Source organism: Hetaerina americana, unplaced genomic scaffold, assembly GCF_022747635.1.
Source record: "Hetaerina americana unplaced genomic scaffold, ioHetAmer1.1.p SCAF_11, whole genome shotgun sequence".
In the NCBI taxonomy this organism is placed as follows: Eukaryota; Metazoa; Arthropoda; class Insecta; order Odonata; family Calopterygidae; genus Hetaerina; species Hetaerina americana.
The window spans coordinates 26071569-26095936 of NW_027286181.1; the positions used below are offsets into that span (position 1 = coordinate 26071569).

General features: G+C 45.0%; 1 protein-coding gene across 3 annotated transcripts in view; it reads right to left on the bottom strand.

Moving 5' to 3' along the window:
* Positions 1-24368, bottom strand: part of LOC139700975 (serine/threonine-protein phosphatase 2B catalytic subunit 2-like) — a 779444-nt gene that overhangs the window by 20371 nt on the left and 734705 nt on the right. The gene's annotated exons all lie outside the window — the stretch shown is intronic.

The following is a 24368-nucleotide window of genomic DNA, read 5'->3' on the forward strand; positions in this document are numbered from 1 at the left end:
GAAGGTATACGAGAGAACATATCTAACTTTCCAAAGTGAAGCCATGTCTTTGACATCCTGGTAGGCAAGAATGCAACTGCAAGGGTTCTGGAGTTAATTATCTATCATTCATTTCGGTACAAGTCACTCTTAGTTTTTTTAACTCATGTCCACATTTTAATTGCATGATATTTACCAGTGATCGTAAAAACAACAAAAATATGACTTCATCATAGAAGTTGTACATATGGAGTTAAGTACGTGTGATATCCATTCCATTTCAACGCAACTTCGATGAAACTATTTATTATAAGCGTTATTTTAAGAATAAAGGTACTAAATCAGTTCAACCACGAACACTATGTAAATAATTACATGCTAAAACACAATAAAAAATTTTAGTTCTCCGGGTGAAGAATGAATATGTATATATTTATACGAAATATTCGGAAGGGAATGCTTGAAAATCACACGACATCGATTTGGAGAGCAACGCCCAGAACATTCAGAAGACACGTCTTTCGGAACGGCATTTTGCGACTGTGAACACGTGGGAAATTGAAAATCTGGGAAGATTTATCGCCGAAAAACGTTTCCCTCCAAGCTGCAGCTCCGCGACATGCCACCTTCCTTTTGAGAAGCGAGGCCTTCAACAGTGCCTTGTCGACTCCCAATTCACGACCCCCCGACGGGGCCTCAGATCCACGACACGTCTCGAACATGCGCCGCACATGACTCGTATTTCCCACGAATACCTATAGAGTTCTCGCTACAGGGGCGGATGCGGAATTTTGCGACGGCGCCCCCCCCCCCCCCCCTCGCAAACCGGGCACAGCGGCGTAACATCCGTAGATGTTGTCAACAAAAATAGCTAAACGTTTCCCGATGATTTACCTCAGTTATTACATTTAACGACATGCTTCTACAATTAAAAAAATGAAAGTAGCTTAACGATTGGTTAATTTGTAACCAATCGTGCGGAAGGCGATTAGCTTGGAAAAAGTTTTTGGCAAAATTTACCCCTTGAAATCATTGGGATTAAAAAAAGATTGGAGTAGTTTTGAGGGGAGGCGACCGACAGCTAAGGTCATTTGCGCCATAGGGGATGGACAGGAAAGGATGAAGGGTGGAGAGAAACCCGGCGTCGGCATTAGCCTACTCTTTACGAAAGGCGCCAAGGGGTCCGCAGTTTAACGTCCCATCCGACGGACGGCGTACTCACTCAAAGTGCCCTCCACAAAGCACCTCAAGTAGGGATCGAGATACCTCTGAAAAATATTCAACACCGCCGGGATTTGAACCCGCGCCCTCAGGGTGGGAAGCCAGTACGTTAGCCCCCGCACCATCTCGATCCCCCCCAAAAAAAAAAAAAAAAAAAATTGGAAAAGGAACAGAAAGAACACTAGTGATTTCCACTAATATCTTATTTAACTAATTTGGGTTTCGACACACAAAAATATCAATGCCAAACGATTTGTATTTTGTCACCTGAAGATGACTCATGGAGTCGAAAACCGAGCCATGAAAAGTAAATATCAGAGGATATTTAATTTAATGACTGGGCCATGAAAATTAAATCTTAGTGGGAACTTTCGCTAAATTTCCACTGATGTTTTATTATCATGACCCGGTTTTCGACTCCTTGGATTATCCTCGGGTGGCAAAATACACACCATTTGGCATTCGCATTTTGTGCGCCGAAACCTGGATCGTGAATACAAGATATTAGTGGACATTTTTAGCGTTCTTTCTGTTCCTTTTCCAGCATGGACAATTTCAAAAAACGTGAAGCCTCCGACTGTAAGATTTAAAAAAAGAGTAAAAAAATCACATTTAAAATAACCGTACGAATTTATAGTGGGTCATTTTAAAGAAATTTTTCCCCTCAACTTTTCCATCGGGGAAACAAAAAAACACGCCACAATATTGAAAGAGTCTGACCCGTTTTGATGAAAACGGAAAAGCATTACGATGTTGCAATGACTCAATGACCGCTCGGTCATTGGTTCATCGGCCATTGTAACTCCTTGAAGATACCATTTAACATCGAAACCGGAGGGGTTCTTTTATGAAGCAGTGTGGGGCATTATTAAGTGTTTTCAATTTCTTCTGATATGCGGCCACACAAAGTAACTACAGGCCCGCCTGCCATCAATTATATATTACGTCAACTTTTTCCATCCTCCCTTCATTCTGGGGGGGGGGACGCGACCTCTGCGCCCTGCACCCACAGCTGCTCCGGGGGGGAAGTCCTTAAAATACTTAAGGTCATTTTCGTCTTTTTTTATCCCTTCTCTGTAAGGGTCCGTACGACATGAACCCATCTCTCTCTCTATATTATATAATTAAGGTTGCTTTTGTTAATATATGAAATAAGTAACTTTTTCAAAGAAAAAGCGCATTAGTGTTGAAGGCGGCGCTTTTCACTAAGGTTAACTACTGGTCACTTCAATTAAAAGTTAGAGTGGAAAAACGTGCAATAACTTGTTCCTTTACTGTGGTGGTATTTAACCCCTCCCTACGCCCATGGGGGTATTTTGTAGACGTACAATATATAAAACTGTAACATGAAACAAATGTTTCCACACTTTTGACGAGCTGATAAATGCTTAAATAATTCTTAAGCGACAATTTCATCACTGTGAATCTGCACAATGCGTTCGTCGGTGATCATTGATCATTTAAAATGGTTGAAATAATGCGATGCCATCTTACGTAATATTTCGACTGGCTCCCTCTAACTTCCCCACCCCGTAAGGAAGCGTAATGGAATGGAGCACTCCACCTTCCCCTATAGCCTTACGTAATTTAAGGGCAGTCCACACAGGCTCGCCTGGGCGGACGCCCGCTGACTCTTCTCACCCCCGAAAGCCGACCAACCGCTCTTTCGGAGAGGCCGCGGGGGAGTAAGCGGGGGCAGCGGAGAGGGAACCGCCACGACGTCGACGGAACCATGAGGAACGGCGGCGACGCGGAGGGAGAGTGGACCCGGCTGAGGGAGTTCCGGGTCCCCTGGCCGAGACGAACGAATCCTCCCCACTCATCCTTAGCGCTCGAAACGGTCTGAGAGGAAATTTTTAATCAAACCCATTCCATTAGTCGTGACTCGACTCGGGCTGCACGCACAGCGGGGACACATGGCGTGGGGCGGCGGTGTGGGAGGACTTGGGGAGGGAGGGGGCTTCCTTCCTCATCCCTCCCGCCCCTTCACCCTCCGGCGGGCTTCCTCTTGCGAGGGTGGAAATGGGGCAACGGGCATGGCGAGGCTGAGTCGAGGAGGGAAACGGTAGAGGGAAAGGGTGGGCCGGAAAAGGGGGGGGAGGTTACGGGGAGGGAGAAGAGTGAGTCTTGCCACGAGAAAAAAATAACACTTTGGGAGGGCGAAAAAAAACAATTCTACGAATAGGGAGGGAAGAACATGGTAGTAGCAGTGCACCAGTCCCCCCCCCTCACCCCTACGCCCCTTCCCCACCAAGAGGATTAGCGCTGGCAACATCAAAGGGAGAAAAAAAACGGAACGGAAGAGAAATAAAACTTCAAAAACAAGAGCGCAGACGGAAAAAAAAGTGAACGTATCCCAAGAGATTACACACTGCAAGAGACCCTTATCACGAGATTGGATGTAGTTAGCAAGAAGTTCAGAACAAGGGCAAATGGAGCCAGCAGCCCGTTTTTAGTAGGGGACGCCATCCCGAGTTCAACATGGCGGAGGGATATAAAAATATAAAGAATTCATTTATGCTACAACGAAACCATGGAAGTGCAATGAAAATCCTGCGCTCGGGAGGGATTACGGATTTTCAGGAAACCGAGACGACGAAGCGAGCGACTTTTGAAAGATAACGGCCGCGTAGACACTCTAGTGGAGTTTTCATTTGATTAATTGTGCTTTGATTAATGCTTCAGACTCGGGAAAGGGTTTACTTTCATTCCATTTCGTCTGGGGAGGACTGCATAAATACAAATGCGAGATTCGAAAGTAGATCAGAATTCCGGCGGGAACTCGGGGAGTCCAATGTAATAATTTTGAGAGCGATCTTTACGATGGAAAACATGGATCAACTCTGGCTTTAAATAAAAATACTCCCTACATTGTAACAGACGATGCGATTTTAATGTGATTTGAAGGCGTGATTCCTAAGAAAAATCGTCCCCTTTTGCATAAACACAGGACGAAAACTTTAAAACTGAGCTCATGTCTGTCTGCATTAGCTCCAAGCACGAGCTTAAGTAGCAGTCTTCCTTTTTCCCCAAGGTCCCTCCCTGCATTCCCCCAAAGTTTGACATGACGAGGAACAACACTAAAGGCGTTCGCCCCAAGGAACAACGGAACCCGAACCTTAATGCTCCGTGAAACCAAGTTTGGGAATGAGGCTGATGGTTTCGGTGAGGTTGGAGCCCCCGAGTTTTCCAAGTGTGGTGCTCCATTTGCTAAAAATAAAGTACGCACTTCATTTAAAGTAGCGGTCCGCTATAAAGATTGTCGTCTGGTCAAAGTAGTTTGAGAGTTGAGGATTGGTACACCGTAGGGTTTTACGGCTCCTATTTTTGGAGACGGTCGCATAATTAGTACGGGGGAAGGATGCTGGTGAAAGTGAATTCACGGATACCGCATCACGGTTCGCCCACGCCGCCACCGGCTAAGATCGCGAAACAATTTCTCCAATCCACACGGCGAAAGAGGCCGCACGAAAATTATGATTCTAACACGACTTAAATTGCCAAGCGTTAAACAGAAGTCATTGCCAGCGTAAGTTGGTGGAAAAGAGGACACAATTTTTACCAATACGTACGCGTGAAAAGTTAGTAAGATCTAACACTACGCAGTCATCCGAAGTCACCTGAAATGTCTATCGGTAAAGGGTGGATTAAGAAAATCATAACAACATTTTTAATGTAGTTTCATATCATTAGCAGCGTCATCTCTAACATTAGCATTGGATTACACGATAGGCGAATACCAATAAAAATTTTAACTCTTCATAGTAGATAGATAGATAGATAGTGGTCTTTATTTGGGCGAAATTGAGACCAAATGGTCCCTTCTTCCATTTAACCCATGGTGGGTGTAACCCATAGTATGGTGGAAGTTTAAAAAAATACCTCATTGCACTGATCGGAGGGATCAAGTTCGAGTTATTTGAACAGGTGCGAAGCACGGCGATCACAAATCACTGACTACAAGAAAGCAAACCACCCACGGAAGGAAGAAAATTCACAATATTCCCCCCAAATCCACAGCACTTGCACAGCTTTCCTCTGGCATACTACCACACGATCTCGGCAGTCGGAGGACACCAAAGCAGTCATCTAATACAGGTCCTGTGTATACTACCTTGAGTTGAATAGCAAGTAATTTACGAAGATTCCAAGAGACGTTATTCGCACCAGTCAATTAGTAATACGTCCTAAATATGTCAATTTCGATCAATTTACCATTACTGAGCCTACAATATACGGTCATTAAGGATATACCTACCCAACAGCGAACGCCACTGGCGAAACTTCCGCAGAGATGCACTGAATCGTCCCAAATTAAAAAAATCAATTAGCCTCTCACACAGTTGGACTTCTTGACTTTCCCAGTAAGGCGAACATACTATTATCTCAATGACAAGAATGGCAAACCAATAATTCTGACCCAGAGCAATGACTGCTATCCTTTTTTAATTGAGTTGATTCGAGAGTCGGTTGCAAACCTCCCTGATCAATTTTAAATTGAGTTCTCTTAGTCGCGTCCGCTGTATCAAATGAGGTCGAGACGGACGTAAGGAACTCAGTGTGACAATAAAGTGCAGCAATGTTAACTGCTCATCTAAATGGAGAATAAACTTAGCCTACAAAATAAATTCATTTCTTAAAAAAGAAGAAATATATGGTATCGAAATGATAACCTAGACTGCGTAATGCGAACTAAGCATGTTCTTGGCAGCGCTTATCGTAAAACATGTGCATTATACGCTTCGGTTTACTACAATACGAAAGCTGATAAACACGAATACAGTTTCGAGAAAATTCTTCCGAGGGGCATTGGGCAATCCGAAGAGTTTTCCTAACAGTCCAACTTGACGGAGAATTGGTCCGGGGACCAAATATGGCCGGCGGGTCGAGGGACCTTTGTCCAAGGTGACGATTTCATTTCGCGTCCAAACCGCCCACATCTCCCGTCACATTCGGAGAGTTTCCAGTACCGGCCTCTTATCGCTGCTCCCGACACCACTTTCGCCATCCCCTCGCCGAAACCCTAGGGCCCCAAATGAAAATATTCGTCCCACACCAGAGGCAATGCCCCCCCCGCCCCCGAAAACCCCGTAAAATTTTCTCCCTCGCGTCGAAACTGGGACAAAATGACGACGCTCCCCCTCCCCGCGGTCCCGAAAAAAAAGTCCGCCCTTTTCCATGGGGAGTGCACCACGCTTTCGCAAAATCCTCCTCCTTCCGCCATCTCCCACCGGGCCGACGCAAGGGGGGGAGGGGGGTTTGGAGGAGTGGGTCTCCACACTCCGCCCGCCCTCAGGCGAAAAACATCTCCCTCTTGCCACCAATTCCTTCCCTTTGCACCTCGGGATAAAGGAGGGTAACAAAAAATTATGAGAGCAAAGTGGAGGAAAAAAGCAAAACCCTCCCCCTTTCATCCCCGAGTAATTCACACCCCCAAGGCCATTCCACCATAGCCCCCCGGGTGAGGAGGAAGGAAAGGAGAGAGGGAAGGGTTGGACCGGAGCGCTCAGAGATCTCCACGTTGCGGAATGCATCGTACTCTTTACGTTCGACGGCGCGGGTATTCGAAGAGGTTGAGATGGGGGGGATGGGAAGAGAGGGGCGTGGCGGGGGGAGGGGCGAATGAAGGGGGCGAAGCGGCGGCGGAGGACTACAGCCTGGCGGGTGACGATGCTCGACGGATCAATGAATGGGGAGAGAGCGAGAGAGGGGGGAGGCGGAGGCCAGGGAGGGGGGGCACGGGAGGCGGGCTCGGGACACGCGGGCCCCAGGGTGGGGCATGGCGGGGAAAGGAAGGGGGGGGGCTACGAAGGGTCCGGGAATGGGGAGGAGGGTTGCGGAAGATGGGGAGGGAAGGGGACGAGTTCCCATGAGTGGAGCGAGAGGAGGGAAAGTACGTGGAGGACGCGAGGAGATGTTGGGTGGAGAGGGAGGGAGTGTGTTTGAGGCGGAGGAGGAAGGGTTTGGGGGGGGGAACCGGAGGGAAAAAACGCACGGAGAGAAGGATGAAGTGGAATGCAATTAGACCTAACGGGGGTGGAGTAGGAGGAGGCAGAAGGAGAGTAAAGAGAGTCGTAAAAATGGGCTGAGAGATAGAGAGAGGGTGAGAGACCGGCGATGAAGATATGGTCCCTCTCTTCAGTGTTGTGCAAGACTCGTGTATCGCGAATCCTAATTCAAGGGGCACAGTGACAGTAAAATCGGTGGCACCCGACATGACTTTGTGGGACTCGGACGACACGCCGTTAAGTAACAAGGACGGCTTTGGTAATATTCCGGAGCAAAATTTATACGGTTGCCAACTTGAAGACATTGGCACGGCAGTTAAAAGAGGCATAACACTGCAGTATATTAAGATAAATGCGATTGGAGTTGAAGTTAAAAATGATAACTCACTGCCAACACTACTTTTGCGAAACTACTTCTACAATAATATAAGACTCACGCATACATTTTATTTTTGACCGTATTCACAACTCTTCTACTACTACTACTACTACTACTACGAGGGTCATCCGGAAAGTAGTACCCGTTCGTGAAATAAAGACACAAAAGTAAATATTAACAAACATAAAAAATTTTATTTGAAAGAGGATACTTTAAACTACTTCTCAACATAATCTCCAAGCAAATTAAGGCATTTGTCATAACGTGTGACAAGTTTCTGTATTCCTGCTGCATAGTCCTTCGCCGCCAGCTCATTGAGATACGCGAGGGACCCATCTTGCACAAATTTTTGCATAATGCAGATGGTGTTTAACAATTTCATGAACAATTGTTCGAGAAACATTGGGAAAATGCTCACAGATGTCATCAATTGTGACGCGCCGATCGTTCTTCACGAATTCGTCAACTGAGCTCACCAGTTGGTCTGTAATGACAGACGGTCTCTCCGAACGCTCATCGTCGTGTGTGTTCCCCCTCCCCATGTTGAAGTTGCGACACCACCGCCGAACAGACGACTCGTCCATTACATTGTCTCCATACACCTCCTTTAATTGGCGATGAATATCACATGGGCGAACGTTTCTTGCATTGAGGAATTTAATCACTGCCCTCACTTCACAACTGGCGGCGTTCTCAATTTTTTTAAACATTGTAAACAATCACAGAAACAACACAGGCAATGCTAGCGTCACGCAACTTGGCTCAGAGAAGGCAGACAAGCCACTGAAGCTATCTGACCTCGTCCAGCGGCTACTCGCGTCGTCAGCACTTCATGCGGCACGAACGGGTACTACTTTCCGGATGACCCTCGTAATTTAGAGCCTACTGCGTTGATGGGCTCCGATGAAAAACGCGACCTCCTCTTCTGCATATTTGGCACAAGTGTGGGAAAGTTACATACATTTTTGCACTGTTGGTTTCAGACTCACGGGAAAGCTATTGCCAACTCCATCGCTTCATGCGCTTCCTAATAATTCAGGGGGGGACTTACGTTTTCAACGACTCAATTGTGATTCTTCCAATGAATAAATTCATGATAAGGCTAAAGGTATAATAACATATCACACATATCTTCGAGGGCATACCGATCACACGAACATGTAGTACTGTAAACTTAACTGATTCAGTCTCTGGATCCCAAACAAAACCACTATCGTGGTTGCTTTAACCAGGGTCAATACAGATTCATTTAAATTATAAAATAATGCCGGTAAAATAATTCGGAGAAAGTGGGAATATCTAAAGAAAAATATTTCAAATTTCAGCACAGTCTGAAACAACCTGAAATAAAGGTTGATAACTGTGATGACATTTGTTCCGGCAAGGAAAAGATGCCATCGAGGAACTAAAAAGAAATTAAGCGTGGCTGACAATGACTTTTCAAGCAATTGGCTCGCTTTTAAACGAAATTCTCCTCACTCATACTAAGTCGCCTTTTAAAATCTCTCTCTCAAAACCTTCAAAAGTGCTTTTTTTCAATCACATTGGAAACTTGACTTTATATAAGAGCAAAAAAGTCCCTCATTTTCAAAAATATGGAGATACCATAAAAGATAAAAGATTGAGCCTTACTTCTGCAGTTACTATCATTGCGACACATAGCATTTATCTCATTTTTATCTCTCGCAGAGCCGAAATCCAAATCTAATCGCGATAAATTATTCACGGTTAAGTACGACGGCATGATTATAATTGCCTAAGACTCCAAAGACGCACACTCCGAGGATAAACCAATTGTGAAATCTGCGAAATAAGCCGTCAGAAATATTAAGAGTGAAAAAAATAATTTAAAAAAATCGGAATTGTGGACTAAAGACCCTCCACGGAGGGTTTAAAATAAAAAAAATAAACGGTTTGCAATGTTAATCACGCCGTTTATGGCCAATAATAAGTTCTAGAGCGGCTAGAACTCCATAGCAATTATCTCTCTTATGCGTACACCAGGGAGGGTGGGGAAAAGGCCTTTGATCTCCGGTTCTCTACATCTAGGGAGGGAGGGCGGGTGGATGAGTTGGGACCGCGGTGAGAGCCCGGGGATCGCGATAAATGGGAACTTTTCCAGGGCGCCAAAAACCGGGGCTATACTACTGACGCCAAGAGACAATTTCCCAGGCCAAGAGAAAGGGAGAGGGAGAAGGGTAATAAAGTTCCCCTTGGGCAAACTGGGAAAGGGAGGACGAGGGAAAAAAGCGAGCGGAGGGAAGCGAGATGCGGAAGCGGAAAGGGGGTGGGGGTGTGGAGAGAGGAAAGAAAAGAATTACGAAATACGAACGCCTGAAGATGAGACCGGGACAGAAAAAATGTGGACGCGGGGGAGAGGGAACGGGTTGGTGGAGAGGGGAAACTAGAGGAAGGATGGGGAGAAGACGATAAGGGGGATGACGGGAAGAAAAGATACGTATACAAGCTGGCCATGAGATTTGGCGATGAGTCACGAGAGAGAGAGATATGAAGGAAGGGTGGAAGAAGAAGTACAGCGGGTGGGAGAAAGGAAGTTACCTCCGGGAGGATAACGAAGACATGGGCGTGGAGGATGGGACAACCCAAAAAGTTTGACCTTCGACTCCTTCGCAACGGAAGGGCGAGGCGAGGATTCCACTCCTTGACGACCACTCTTGAATATGCAGAGTCCCCTATCCTTCCCTTTGGTCCGAAATGAACTGCGCTCCACCGGCTCCCCCCGCGGAGATACACGGGACGTGAAATTTATGCGTGCATATCTACGAGGGGGATGAGGAAACAAGAATTCTGAGGAGACGCTTTCGTTTTCGCGATACGAAAGAGCTGGAAAAGTCTCCAGAAAACATTTTAGGACTTGGAGAGGGGAGAAACAATAGAGACATGTTAAAAGAGCTCGACAGCGAGCGGGCTCTCGAGGTTTCGCTCGCCCTTTCGGCCGTAAACACGTCAAGTCTCACAGTTTCTCAACCCGGGGCCTCGCGCCCTCTTCAATGTTTACCCTAGGAAGTGGATGGGGAATGTTACATAATTTAAGTTGCGACCGAAGTTATGGGTCTGAGATACCCAAAGATACACGCCCAAAAAGAACGCCTCAATACCTTTCTTTTGAGATACCAGCAATACATACCAATCTCCAAAGAAAATATTTTCAATACTTACAAAATGCGTTCGCCAAGGAAAACGATCGAAGCACGAGCGAAATCAAGTTCGAAAATATGACGGAGAAGTATCGTGAAAATTGAGTGGAATGCTTGACCAGGAATCATTAACCACATTGCTAAACATCCATTCAACACAGCATATTTTCTACCTTACTTCATTCCGTCCAGGATGTGCATGTTAGACGGATTTTGGGGGGGTAGAAAGGATGCAGTACTTAACAAGGGTTTATGGTAGTGTAGGGTTTCAAGTTGGTTGGGTCTATTTAAGCCAGGAAGCCAGGGTTCATTTCCCAAGAAAGCCTCTCTGGGCACCCTCAGCTCCATCCAAGCTGTGTGACTTTTTTCGGGTACAAGATCTTCCTGGGAAACCATAACCCGGCACAGGGAAAGGCACTGGCTCCCCTACCCTCATGCGTGAATTTCACAATTTCGGGCTTTCTACTGGGTGAACTACACCATAACCCACCAAAACGACCTTCGTGTTGATTACTGTATTTTTATGGACTAACTCTGTACTAGGTCCCAGATTCTGATGATGACGGCCGTGCCGTCAAAACGTCAAAGCTACATATGTGAGTGTCCTTTCTTCTGTGTTTCTGTGTTTTAAAAATCTGTTTTATTATATTTCTGCGTCGCCGAAGAGCGTTCTGTTTCGAAGATATATAAACGAGGGGGACCCAAAAGTCACGGAAACTGGGCTGCGGTGGGGATCGAGAGTGGGGGAAACCTTTGTTCGGCCGGTCGTACGTCAGGCTCACGCCACCTGCGTCAGTATACGCAGCGCCGTCGCTGTGACTGGATCGGCCCGTCCGTGAGAGCTGTTTCAGTAAAACAACTTTTTTCATTTCGGCGAAAAACGCGATGGCGGATTATCAAGAGCAACGCGATGCAGTGAAATTTTGTTTCATGTTGGAGAAATCGGCCGCGGAAACTATTGTAATGCTCAAGAATGCTTACGGGGCAGCTGCCCGAAGCAAAACCAGAGTCTGCGAGTGGTTTACAAGTTTAAAAAATGGTGAAATGTCACTTGAAGGCAAGCCCCGTTCAGGCCGCCCTTCAACATCAAGAACTGACGAAAACGTCAAGAACTGACGAATGAACGAACGAAGAATCTTCCAATGCCTCTTTAATCATTTCCTCCGCATAGTGGCATCGTAGACATAAGATTATTCGCATATATACTCGTACAGATAGAAATGAAATTCGGCGGGGAATTTGTAAAATTAGTTAGGTTCGCTGATGACCAAGCTCTAGTTTGTCAGTCAGCTAAGGGGTTACAAGCACTGCTACGTGACTTGGAAATTCTGTACGATATATAAGGGATGAGAGTCAGTATACATAAAACAGAGTTTTAGCGGGTTTCCATAAGGGAGAATCGCTAAGCTTAAAATTAACATAGGACGGCAAAAACTAGAGGAGGTAGAACAGTTGATGTATCTAGTGTTTGGACTAAAATGGTCAAAGTAGTAGAAAAAAAGGAGAAGAATTGCATTAGGCAAAGAGGCTTTCACAAAGGGGCGGGAATTGATGAAAGGGACGCTGATTAAGGATGTTAAGAAACATCTCATAAAAAACTTTGATATGAAGCGTAGTTATGTGCGGCGCGGAAACATGGTTAGTGAAGCAGGTTGATAGATATAGTTTGGAGAATGTTGAAATGTAGGTGCGGAGAAGGCGAAGTGGACAGAAATGAAAACTAATGAGGAAGTGCTGGGCATGGTGGGCGAGGAGAGGAGATTGTTAGCAGAAATCATAAAGAGGCAGGAAAAATGGATGAAAAATAGTAGTAGTAGTTTTTAGGGGAGGCGACCGACAGCTGAGGTCATTTTCGCTATAGGGGATGGACAGGAAAGGATGAAGGGTGGAGAGAAACCCGGCGTCGGCATTAGCCTACTCTTTACGAAAGGCGCCAAGGGGTCCGCAGTTTAAAGTCCAATCCGACGGACGGCGTACTCACTCAAAGTGCCCTCCACAAAGCACCTCAAGTAGGGATCGAGATATCTCTGAAAAATATTCAACACCGCCGGGATTTGAACCCGCGCCCTCAGGGTGGATGAAAAATATATTGATCGGCAGTGGGATTTTGAAGTCTGTGATAGAGGGGAGAATATTTGTCAAACAAGAGAAGGGTAGGAATAGATACTATATAGGGATGTTGGTCGGGATGAAGGCGAGTATGTTTTATATAGATATACAGATATACACACACATTCCCTTTTCCTTATATCTATTTCCATGTGAATGAATATATATTCAATCATCGGGTTTTCCACGCATCGTACGCCTTCTGGAAGGCGGTGCCCGGATTGTTGCTAAGCTCCCTTCTCACGGACCGTTGTAACGCTTCTACCGAGCCGTGGTGACGTCCTCTCAGCATGGATTTGAAGCGGGGGAAGAGGAATGTTTGGTGGGCCAACGTCATGGCTGTAGGGTTGCTGTGTCAGGGTTGCCACATTGTGCCTGGCCAGGTAGTCTGCTTCTCACTCTGTTACTCAGAGAGCACTCACGGGCCCAACTCCGCAAACACCTTTCTCATGCACATATGTTTTCGTCCACGAGTGGATGCACATCACTTTAAGGGATGCCAAGTTCATCAGAAACCACGCGAACACTTAATCTGCGATCTGTATCCAACAAAACCTTCACTCTTGCGAGATTTTCGCCACTTTTTGAGGTCGAAGGACGAAGGACGAAGGAAGAGAAATAAGTCCTACTCCTATTGGGACAGATCTTGTGTGTGGGTGTGTATACATATATATTGTAAAGATAGCACATTTAGGCCGTTCACCATCGTTCGATGCACACGCATACATACACAGTTAAAAGTTTTTTATAAAGGATTAATAAAAATAAATATAACTTACTTCAATATTTCGGCTGCCCCAGCCACCTTTATCAGAGTACGAGGAGTCGAGGGCCCCTCCTCGTACTCAGATGAAGGTGCATGGGACCACCAAAATATTAATGTTAGTTATTTTTATTTGCCTTTTTTAAAATTATTAACTATAAATAAGTAAATAAATAAATATATATGTATATATATATATATATAAATTTAAATATATGTATATTTATTTATTTATTTTGATTACTGATACTGATTTTTAAGATCTACTGATTTTTTTGAGTGGGTAGGTAAAAATAATTCGAGCATATTCTTCCGAAGTGTTTAGGTACGCTTTACTGAAAATGGTTAGGTACGTACGCAAATCGTCAAGCGGAGAAAGGAAATAGCTTCGCGTCGACTTTTCGTTTGAGGACCATTAAACGAATCGAAGTATCAGCGGAACTTCCACCATCGGGTTTGTAAAGTTTTTGCCTTTGATGGCTGCTCCGATAATTATAATTAGAAATCATGAATCGACAATATCTGAAGAACTCTTCAAAAGTTTGAGTAGACTTTCACAAACCTTCCAATTGAAACAGAGTTTAACGAAACAGCTATCATGTTGAAAAAAATCAGTAGATGGAGACATTTCTCGTAGCTTCCACGAGGCAACCTTTGAATCAACCATGGAGGATCGTGGAGTTCAGCGTTGGCACCTTCATTACGTAGATGACTTAAAAGGGCGTGGGGAAGAAAGAATAGGGCTAACCGGGAATCAATATTTCGCGCACGATCAAGTTTTAAAAGGTAAGCGTTGGGAACGCTTCAACCTCCGCACGTATTGATTCGAAACGTAATATGTATTTTGATTCCCAGAGTGTTTAAACCTTGGCGCCGAGTGAACGAGTAGAAAGAAAACACAAGCCTCGATACACACACAATCCTAAGCATTCGGATTGGGTTAATCGATTCATTCGACCCGACTGCACTTAAATGGGTCACGGGGAATCGATTCGTCCCAGGGGCCGGAATCGATGCGAGGGATCCCCTTAAAAAGGGAGAGTGGAGAGAAAGAGAGTGAGGGAGGGAGGGACAGAGAGAGCTTTCCGAGGGGGTCGATGCACGCGCATACGCTTTTGAAGGACCTGGGAGAGGAAGAGCTTGCGTTCTGGGGGGGGTGGGTAGTTGGGAGGGAGAGAGAGGGGGGAAAGGGGGGGAGAGGAGGAAAGTGGTCGACACAGAGGGAGACGCTGGGGCGAGGAGATGAAAGAAAAACTTCCATGCGGCAAGACGAGCCTCGAATGTCTTCGCGTACTTAAACGCGCGGGGGGGGGGGCGAGGGCTGGAGAGGGCACGGAATTGAGGGAGGGAGAGAGTCGAACCGCCCCTCTCTCGAGCCGGGGCGAACATAAGCGATATTGCGTCGGGCAGACGGCGGCTAGCGCTCCGGATAATCCCGTCGAGATAGATGAGGAGGACTGGGAAAAGACGACGGGGGCGACTCGAATGGAAAAAATACATAAAAGACATGGGCGGTAGAATGCAGTCGTGTGGTTTTTGAAAGCCGGGGGACCGCGTGGCATCTCTTCCCCCCTTCAGGCCCGGGCGTGGGGACGGGTCGGTGGGGTGTGTGTGTGAGGCTAACGACCTACCGTCGCCTCGCCTCAGACCTCCGCCCCCCCCCTCCGGATACACGCTCACATCTGCACTGCTCGCTGGAATAACTTAACCCCTCCCCCCGACGCCGACTCGCCCGCGGTCGGAATACTCTCCATTATCTTAAGATATACTGTGCACAGATAGCGAGTCTGGGAATGTATCGTCTAGTTACGTGCGGAGGTCGATGGTGATTTTAATTCTGGTAGCAAATGTAATTACCTCATTCGAGCCATAGACATTCGGAGGGAATTGATTCGCGAGCACATATGCATTTCAGTGGCGCAGTAAAACCTATTCAGGCAGGCAGGCAGCGGGTAGGTGTTCTAGGTCGCGAAATTCGCCCGAGAATGGTAACAAACATATAAACAACCATCACTTGAAGCTTCAAATTTTTAAAACACAATCCTCGAAGACCTTAATTCCGCGCACATCATTATAGTCATGCCTGATTTTTACCATTCAAACTAGCTGCACTAATTAAATAATAGTTTTCCATTGAGACTTCATAAAAATCTCTTGGAATCAGGGAAAATTCCCTCCGATGTTTTGATGGAAAAAAATTTTCCATTCATCATAGTCCGGGCTATCGATTCGAATTGTATGAAAGCAGCTCTCCGAACTACCCTCTTTACTGCCATTCTTTTAATTCGCATTTCATTTCCATTTCATGTTGTTTTTATGCAATAGCTCCTGATTTTGGTTCCCTCTGGAACGTATTCCTTGCTTTCCTCTGCAATTCTTCGCCTCTATGTATCTTTCAGTTAAGGACTTCAATAAGCTAATGTGCCTCAAGACGTGTCCAATATGTTTCCCTCTTCTCCTTCCTCGAGAACCCGGTTCTACGAAGGAAAAACCCGGCAAAACACCACAAAAATGACTTCAATCAATACTACATGGCTACAAAAATGAACAACCGAGAATTGAAAACCTATAAAACCACCAGCACGCCAAGTGAAAGGCTAGTGAGGGGTTAATACCTCAGTTATCGCGAAAGATTCCGCTACTAAAAATAATTTCAGATTCAGCAACGTGAAATTAATTAGATAACAATTTACTGCTTTATAAATACAATAATTCTGATGGCCTTGGAGGTGGAGAAGCAACGGGTGGCCCGGAGGTCTCGCGTTTGATTCCCGCCGAAGTGGGTTTCACTATCCATTTAGCACTAAACATCTTGGGGTGCTTCTCTACGTACACCTACAAGCTACATACTGGGAGAGAATCGGCATTTGGAGGAATATTTTAATTGAAACTGAGAGATGAAGTAGGGGTGTGGTAATAACTTCGGGCTGAAAATATTCTATACGCGATAACTTATAGAAATATGCGTTTGCATTTTGCAGAAAAAATGTACAGATTACTTATATGCGTGCAAAATATGCGAACCACCAAAGTGGCTCGTGACAGGGCGATGCTAGGTGACAAAAGCTTCCATTGATTGCAGTTGCTGGGAGGCCTTAAATTTGATTTAGACATGTCCGTAATTACCTCGAGGTTAGGAAGAGTATTTAGATCAACCACGAAAGAGCCTATTTCTCTCACTTCATCTAAGGGGTCCAATTTGCAGATGCACAGAGGGATCCCAATCATTCACTCGGGGTTGAAAGTAAACTCATGGGCCTACTAGTAATATTCTCATGAACTTCGCCTCGCTTGCACATACGCGTCATGCTATGTTTTCAAGAGCTGCTGAAAAACAAACACCCCACGAAAGACGACTGGATTGCAACAACGCTTCCCTAATGGGAGGATGAATGGGAAATGGGCAATTGGTTGGAGGGGATCCGTCTCACATTAGGTACTTCGAATGTCACCAGAAGGGGCATTCGGGTAAGTCATTCTCCTTATCTACAAGTTAACAATTCTATAATAAATAATTCTACGACTGAATATTTCCAATTGAGAAATGAAAATCATTTTGACATTGAATCCGAATTGATATTTAAGAGATTTTGAGAAATATAGGCGAATAGTCCTTGAAGGTCTTCTTTTGATTCATCGAAATAATAAACCCCTGGAATATATCGGTTTGACTGCCAGAGCTACGTGAGCGAATTAAAAATGAACGCCGAAAAATATATTTTGATAACATACACAGTATGAGAAACTTTCGTCGAGTAAAACCTGAGAGGAAAAATATATCGGGAATCAAACTTTCCTAAAAAAAGCGTTCCAGAGCGAAGAGCGATTCCATCCGCTTTTCCACTTTTTTGTTAAAAACCTCCAATTCCAAGAAACTGGACGCCTTTAAGACTTGGACAGTCTTGGTGATAGGTTGTAGTTTTATGGTATTCCGTGGGCGTGCATCTGAGATGTAAGAACATGTTCTTGTGGAGAAGTTGAATTTGGACTAAAGGTGATAATAATATGATGATATTCCAAAACGGAATCATGGCCAGTTATCGCGGATAAAAAGAGTGAATGCGAATCATTCTCCGTTATTGAAATGTCAGACGGTAGGCTCAGCTTTGAGATTTCAGTCATGTAATTAATACATCGCTCATAATAATCGCAACATTTTCAAGAATTTTATGACAAATAAGTTTTTAAATCCGGGAAAACCTGGTCAGAGATGGAAGAAAACTAAATCTATAATTAAAACACATTTAAGATGGTGGCGATTATACAATAAAGAGTCCAATGCATTAAATAATACGTAATCTGCGTGGAATTACATAAAATATAATTGGAACCAAACGCAAGGAGTTTTATACTGGAGCAAACCAGTATAAGACAAAGACTCTCTGCAACAACGGTAAGTTTACACATCGACAGATGGCTTCAGAACGAGAAATTTTTTCCCGTGCAGCATCCACCTAACCTCTTGTGGAACTGCTTTAAAAGAAGCTGAAAGTCTAACCCTCATGGTAACGTCCGGTATCACAAAAGAGGAGTGCAAGGTTGGTAAAAATACGTCAAAGGTTGATGAAGTTCAACATGAAAGACTGGCGTTGGGGGGAGAAATGCACTTAGCTCCCCTCTGCCTCTGCAGAAATAAACGCGCTCTAAAAGGTGCAGCGTTGCCCTAGGAAAATAACTCTCGTGCACCTCGCCCGGGTATTAAAAGAAAAGGAAGAAAGGAATTACGTGGGTCCCGGAGTTAAGTGCTAATTAGCTGAAGCATAGCCACTGGCTACAAAGAGGAAACTGTACCAGCTTCGCCGCGTTTTCTATGGAACATATAAATACAAAAACAGAACGCTTGGCGCCCTGGGTGGTGGAAGTCTCACCGTCATTTTTTGTCCATAGATCGTCGAAATTTTAGCCTTACGAGAACTGAGTCTAAAAACGTGATGCACGAAGAAGTTTGGCGAAAGAAAAAAATAATAATTCGGAAGAGGAAATCTTGGCGTTGACTCGCGTCCGCGAACGGGAGTGCCAGAGAGAGACAGTCATTCAGACGGGTGCAAGTTCAAAGCATTCGCCACACGTTACTCGAGCAAGAACCGGCGAAAAATACCAAGGAAACGCCATTCCTCCCGTTTTCTCAACACAAACAGCGGATAAACGGGCATTCTTTAAGATATTCGTCCCTGGGCAGGAAATCATTACACAATTCTATTATAGATAACGGTACTACGGGAGGAAAAATAATCACACACGATTGCAGAAATTTCTAACAACTTTAATGGGGTCCACCTAGTTCCTATGAAAGATAGACACCGTCACAGACAGATCCAAGTACTCGTTCTTCCCTCGCACGATCCGCAACCGTAACAAAATCGAACCCAAAAGCCCGAAAACATTAAATTAATTCGAATTCTAGAATTAGATGAATTGGTCAAACGTAAAAATTATTGCATGTCGTACATAGGCACGTGAGGTTCTCGTATACATGCTAACATGTGCATGTTATTGTATGCCTAGCCTAATAATGTTCTATGTATGGCTTGCATGTATCCTAACACCCCCCACCCGCACGCCCTTGCGGGGTCTTTGTAAATGTAGTGCAGAAGATATTAACTGTTAAGTACAAACCATATGAAATAATACACACTCTACATAAGTAGAGTATCTCAGATGGATTCACCTGGCATATATTTAACAGACTACATTTCAAGAGTATTGGAAAGTTAAACAAAACAAAATTAATGACAGTGACACTATACTAACATTTTAGACAGAAAATACGGTACATCACATCGACCCATTTCATTATGCATAAAAAAAGTCCCTTAACTCTTTCCCGATATATTGCGAGCAATTCAAAGAGATTATTATGCTAATAATACTGGAATCCGTAAACTAAGCTACATCGCTCACATCTTCTTTGCTTTGCGGAAACTCCTACCTGAGCGGGCGGGCGGTGGAGAAAATTGCCAAGATATGCCCATTTGGTAAGAGATAAGAGGGTTTGTTACGACACGACAGCGGAGAGACTTAAACAGCCGAGACACGCGGTTTATGCGCGGCCAATCAAAAACGGCACTGTTTAAACCGCCCCCCTCCCGCCTCCTCAGTGACGATTGATAGAACGGAGAGGAGGGCGGGAGATAGGGGAGTGTTTGTGGGATTGGAAGGGGGGGGGTGATTGGTGGAGGTGATTGGGGAGGGTGAAGGGCTACTCGCGGAACATCTCAGCGGGAGGGTTAGGAAATGGAGCTGAAACAAATGCGAGAGAAAGAAATTGCACGGAAGAGTGGGGGAGGCTTCGGGCGAAAAGAAACCATTAACGGGGGAGGGTCTCAGTATAAAAACGATTGAGGCTAGAGGAGAGGGAGAAAAATGATCCCAGACTTTACATCTACATGGCACCCAGTAAGCCATTTCAAGGGTGTGCGACAAATGGAGATTCTACACAAGGTATGCAGGATTAAAAATTAACTTTTCTCAATTGATAGTCAACAATAAATATTAAAATAATTCCAATGATGGAGATAATGCTAACTACTGGTACATTCACTGGAATATTTAACGCTTAATACTTCTCCACGCATGCGAGAAGAGCTGAAAGTAACACGAATGTCAATAAACTAAGGCTAGATGAAATAATGGCAAGATACTAGGATACAAGGATTGTATAAAAAGTACCAGTGAAATTCTTTTCCAGACGTGTGAGTGAAATGCTGAATTCAGACCGTCGGTTAAGTGCGCGCCTGATCGCAGATCGTGTTGCCATTGATAATGTGAAGGTGCACAGTATTATCACCGAAAATTTGGCGATGCGAAAGATCTGCGCTAAACTTGTCCCCAAGGTCTTGACGGCAGACCATTAGCAGAGTCGAGCGTCTGCTTGCGAAGGCTTTCTGCAACGGTATCGTGACGATTCCCCAACCCCCTTTAAAGCCCGACTTGACACCAGCAGGTTCTTTCCAGTTCCCAAAAAAGACATCCGCCCTCAAAGGATCTACCAACGGGACCCTTAGTGCCGCCAAAGCAGCTTGCACGCGTACCCTGAAGGACCTTCCGGAATCCGCCTACCAGGGAGCCTTCGAGTCGTGGAAAAGCCGCTGGCAAAAGTGTGTCGATGCTCAACAGATGTACTTTGAAGAGTTTTGAAGCATTGTAGCAATATCTGAAATTAATTTATTTTCCGGATACTTTTCATGCAAACCATGTAATTAGAATGAAAAAAGAACAAGAACAATTTTCCACCCCTAGCGCGGTCGTTTTTCCGTTACGCTGATTCTTATCGTTGGTGAGAAAAATGACGTTTTAAATCAGTCGGTTCGACATGCGGTCTCTCTAATCCCGTGGCCTTGATCTCTCCTTCCGCCTCGGGAACTAGGGAATAAGAGGCCTATAAAACTACCGGGGAAGAGGAGAAACCCTTTCAACCACTCCTTCCTCACTCCCACCGCCCTCCTGCTGCCCACATATCCCGCCACCCCCATCCTCTCCGCCATCCTCGACACCCAAACCATTAGCAGCCCCCCAAGGCATTTTGCGCTAATTATTTTCCCACTTCAATTAATCCCTTGGGGGAATCATGCGGAAGATGGGATAAGGGGTGGAGGGACGTGGCTGTATCGAAAAAGGGGAGTATGGACCGAGAGTGTGCGGGGGTGCTGGGTCGGGGGGGGGGGGGGGGCGAGGGTATATGCACGGGAGGCGAAGGTTACGACCCGACGTGGGATTTCGGAACAATTATCGTATTACCGCGCCGAAAGACTACCGCGGGGTCCTTAATGCCGTTCCTTAGCCAAGGGGTGGCGGGGTCCCCTGCCCGGAAGGGAACCGTCACTCGAACGGCATTTTGAAAGGCGGGAGTGTGAGCCGGACGAACACTGAATTTTACGCGGTGCGAGAACCCCAAAGTACCAAAGTACTTGTCGTGCCCAAACGTTGAGAGCAGCTGGATTAATGAAACTCGTGCAGCACATGATTTTCCTCGGCTACGCCCAGGGGGTCGAGTGCCAAATCGGAACAATCCGACCTGAGGAGCGATGGTGGAAAACGCAGGGGGAGGTGATTTCTCGGGAGGAAAAAAACCGACGACGCTTGGGTTGCGTTTTAAGGTGCTCCTACGTCTTCTAAGAGTAGCGTCGCGTGGGAGAGACTGGTCTCGTCGCTGTTGGAGGGACCGATCGGGGATGCAGTCGCCATTCTCGAGATGGAAAACAAATAAATATATGAAAAGGCACGGAGCTAGGGCGAAGGGCCTAAGCCAATGTCTGTAGACAGGACTGACGACAACGAAAGGGCACGTGGAGAAAAGGTATCAGGCCGGAATACTCTTGCCCATCGCCGAAGATAATCATATTTATCTGAATTTGTATCCGAGTAGTCAGGCGCATGCCCTTTGCATGGCGCAAAGTTTATTCGCTTCGCGACTAGGAAGTAAGTACCTACCGATGCTGGATTTGATCAACCCAGGGGAAGATAATGGCGTCAAAACACCACGGAATCGTCCATTAGTACATTAAGACTTGTCATGAAATGGTTTCACACCCATGAGATGCGTTTCCAAGATATTTATTCAGCATTCAATCGCTTGAGACTAGTCTTTATGCTAACAGCATCTAGAGAATCTAATACTAGGTTGACGGAAATATCACAAATTCACTGGAGCTCCATTTGTTGCCCATTTAATAGTTCATGTTAGATCTTCACGACTGCTGTGGGACTGCCAGGGACTTAGGTCTCCGTCTACATCACTCCAACAAGTACTCAACCAATTTAAATTTATCCTGTCTCCCAAGATGAATTGAACTTTGGGTAAGACCAATACTGAGACGGAAAGAGATGTTGAAGGAGAGTGTTGGACCAGGATTGAGGGGGAGAAGACATTTATGAGCAGACAGTGGTGGAGAGTTGGGAGGGAGAGGAAGGTGGTGTACATGAGCCATCGTCAGTGACGCTAAGCCTCTCCCAATGGGATGGAAGAAAGGATGGAACGCCGGCCTCAAACATTTTAGATAGCTGTTTTCTTTGTAAAACCCCATTTAGGGCCTTTCTCCAGTCAACACCAACCCCCTCCTTCCCTGACGTAAAATATGAATTTGGCAATCCCAAAAAACACCCTAATCCCCCTTCCCCAACGTAAACATGCTGTAAAAGGACGCATTTGTTACACCATTTTCTAAAGATGATATGTATACATCAAAAGCTGGGACGTGGATAAATAATTTTATTTTTGGAAAACTGCATATCTTACATATTTAGAAAATATGTTCGAATTCCACTCAATACCGCACGAATCTTCGGAATTCGTCGGAGAGGCTCTTCGAGACGTCAAGGTGGATCACGTCCGGATATATTATTATTACATTAAGCGCAAGAGAAAATCAAAAGATATAATTCTTTGGCGAAGAAGTCGAAAGCTTTTAATTTCACCAGAAGCTTCAGTGTTTTCTTCAAATTTTAAGAGCAACACTTTGATTAACTTTTATGACCAACCAACCCCTAGGAACTTTCCTCTGCTACGCCCCTGGTTAAGACACCGTTGACACTTCCGTAACGCCCCATTGGCTTGAAATGGAATCCAACCCATTTCTGCCTTTACGGATGGGGCGGGATAAGAGGCACACCCATTTAACCTCAGGGCTAAATTGCTAGAGCTATCTCACCCAACGTCGCTTGCTAGGCTAGGTCGACCCCTCGAATCGTTTCCTGCCCTCTTATCGAGTCCATTGCCGCAGAGAACTTTCCCGTTATCAATTCCAAGTTACGCGTGTCTTCAGACCAAATTAAAGTGAACCACTATGAATTCGTATTAATACAATGTACACGGGTATTAAGGTGGTTAAACACGGGTCCCTTATGCTTAAGGGGACATTTTATTTTCGCCTGACAAGTTTCCGCGGAACTTTTTCGATTGATTCCAGCCCGTGGGGATAACGCCGGCAACGGAGATTTAGGCTCTTTTTCGGATGAAGAACAGTGGAAAACCCTAAGTGCCTTCTTTTTATAGATGAAACAAGTCCGACTTCATGTCGAAAAGCAAGAGAACTCCTGCAAATTTACTCTTATTTTTAACAGGTGTGCCTCTTGTTGAGAAATAAAAATCTGTAAACGTTTGTCCTACCACGTCTGACTATCTTCCACCGTCGGATCTCAAGTTTTGCGTTGCTGCGAAAACATATGAACTTTTATGTGTTAGTAATTCCTGATAGAATGAACGCGACAAGTTCATTTCGGGGTTCCCTGGAATGGTAATAAAATAAATTATTTTAAATGTTATTTCTTCCCAAATTGGCGAACTATTACTTCACGGAGAATATCTTGATTCGTTCTAATGATGCTTCCACGTTAAATATTTAATTATCTTTCTTCTCTAACATTAGATACCGACAATTTAAAATTTGACTACCTTGATAAATTTTATTATTTTACCAGTCCATCACCATGGAATCCCACGTGCAAAATTTCTTTTTCAAAGAGTCATTGGGAAATATGAAATAACCCATTAATTATACCTTTACAACTTAAGGAGACTAACCGAATTTGAAATCCACCTCCTACGGAACTAGGTCGCATCCATGTACACATTTCCTAATCCTCACGAGCAATAAGTTTATCACTAGTTAATTCAGAGGAGAGGGTAAAAACCGTCAAAAATACTTTTTAAATTTAAAATACACGGACCACACCATACGAAAATCGTTTCCCGTGATGCCGAAGCGGTTCACATTCTGGCTCGGCGCGCAAGGAGGGAAATGGAGGAGCTGGAA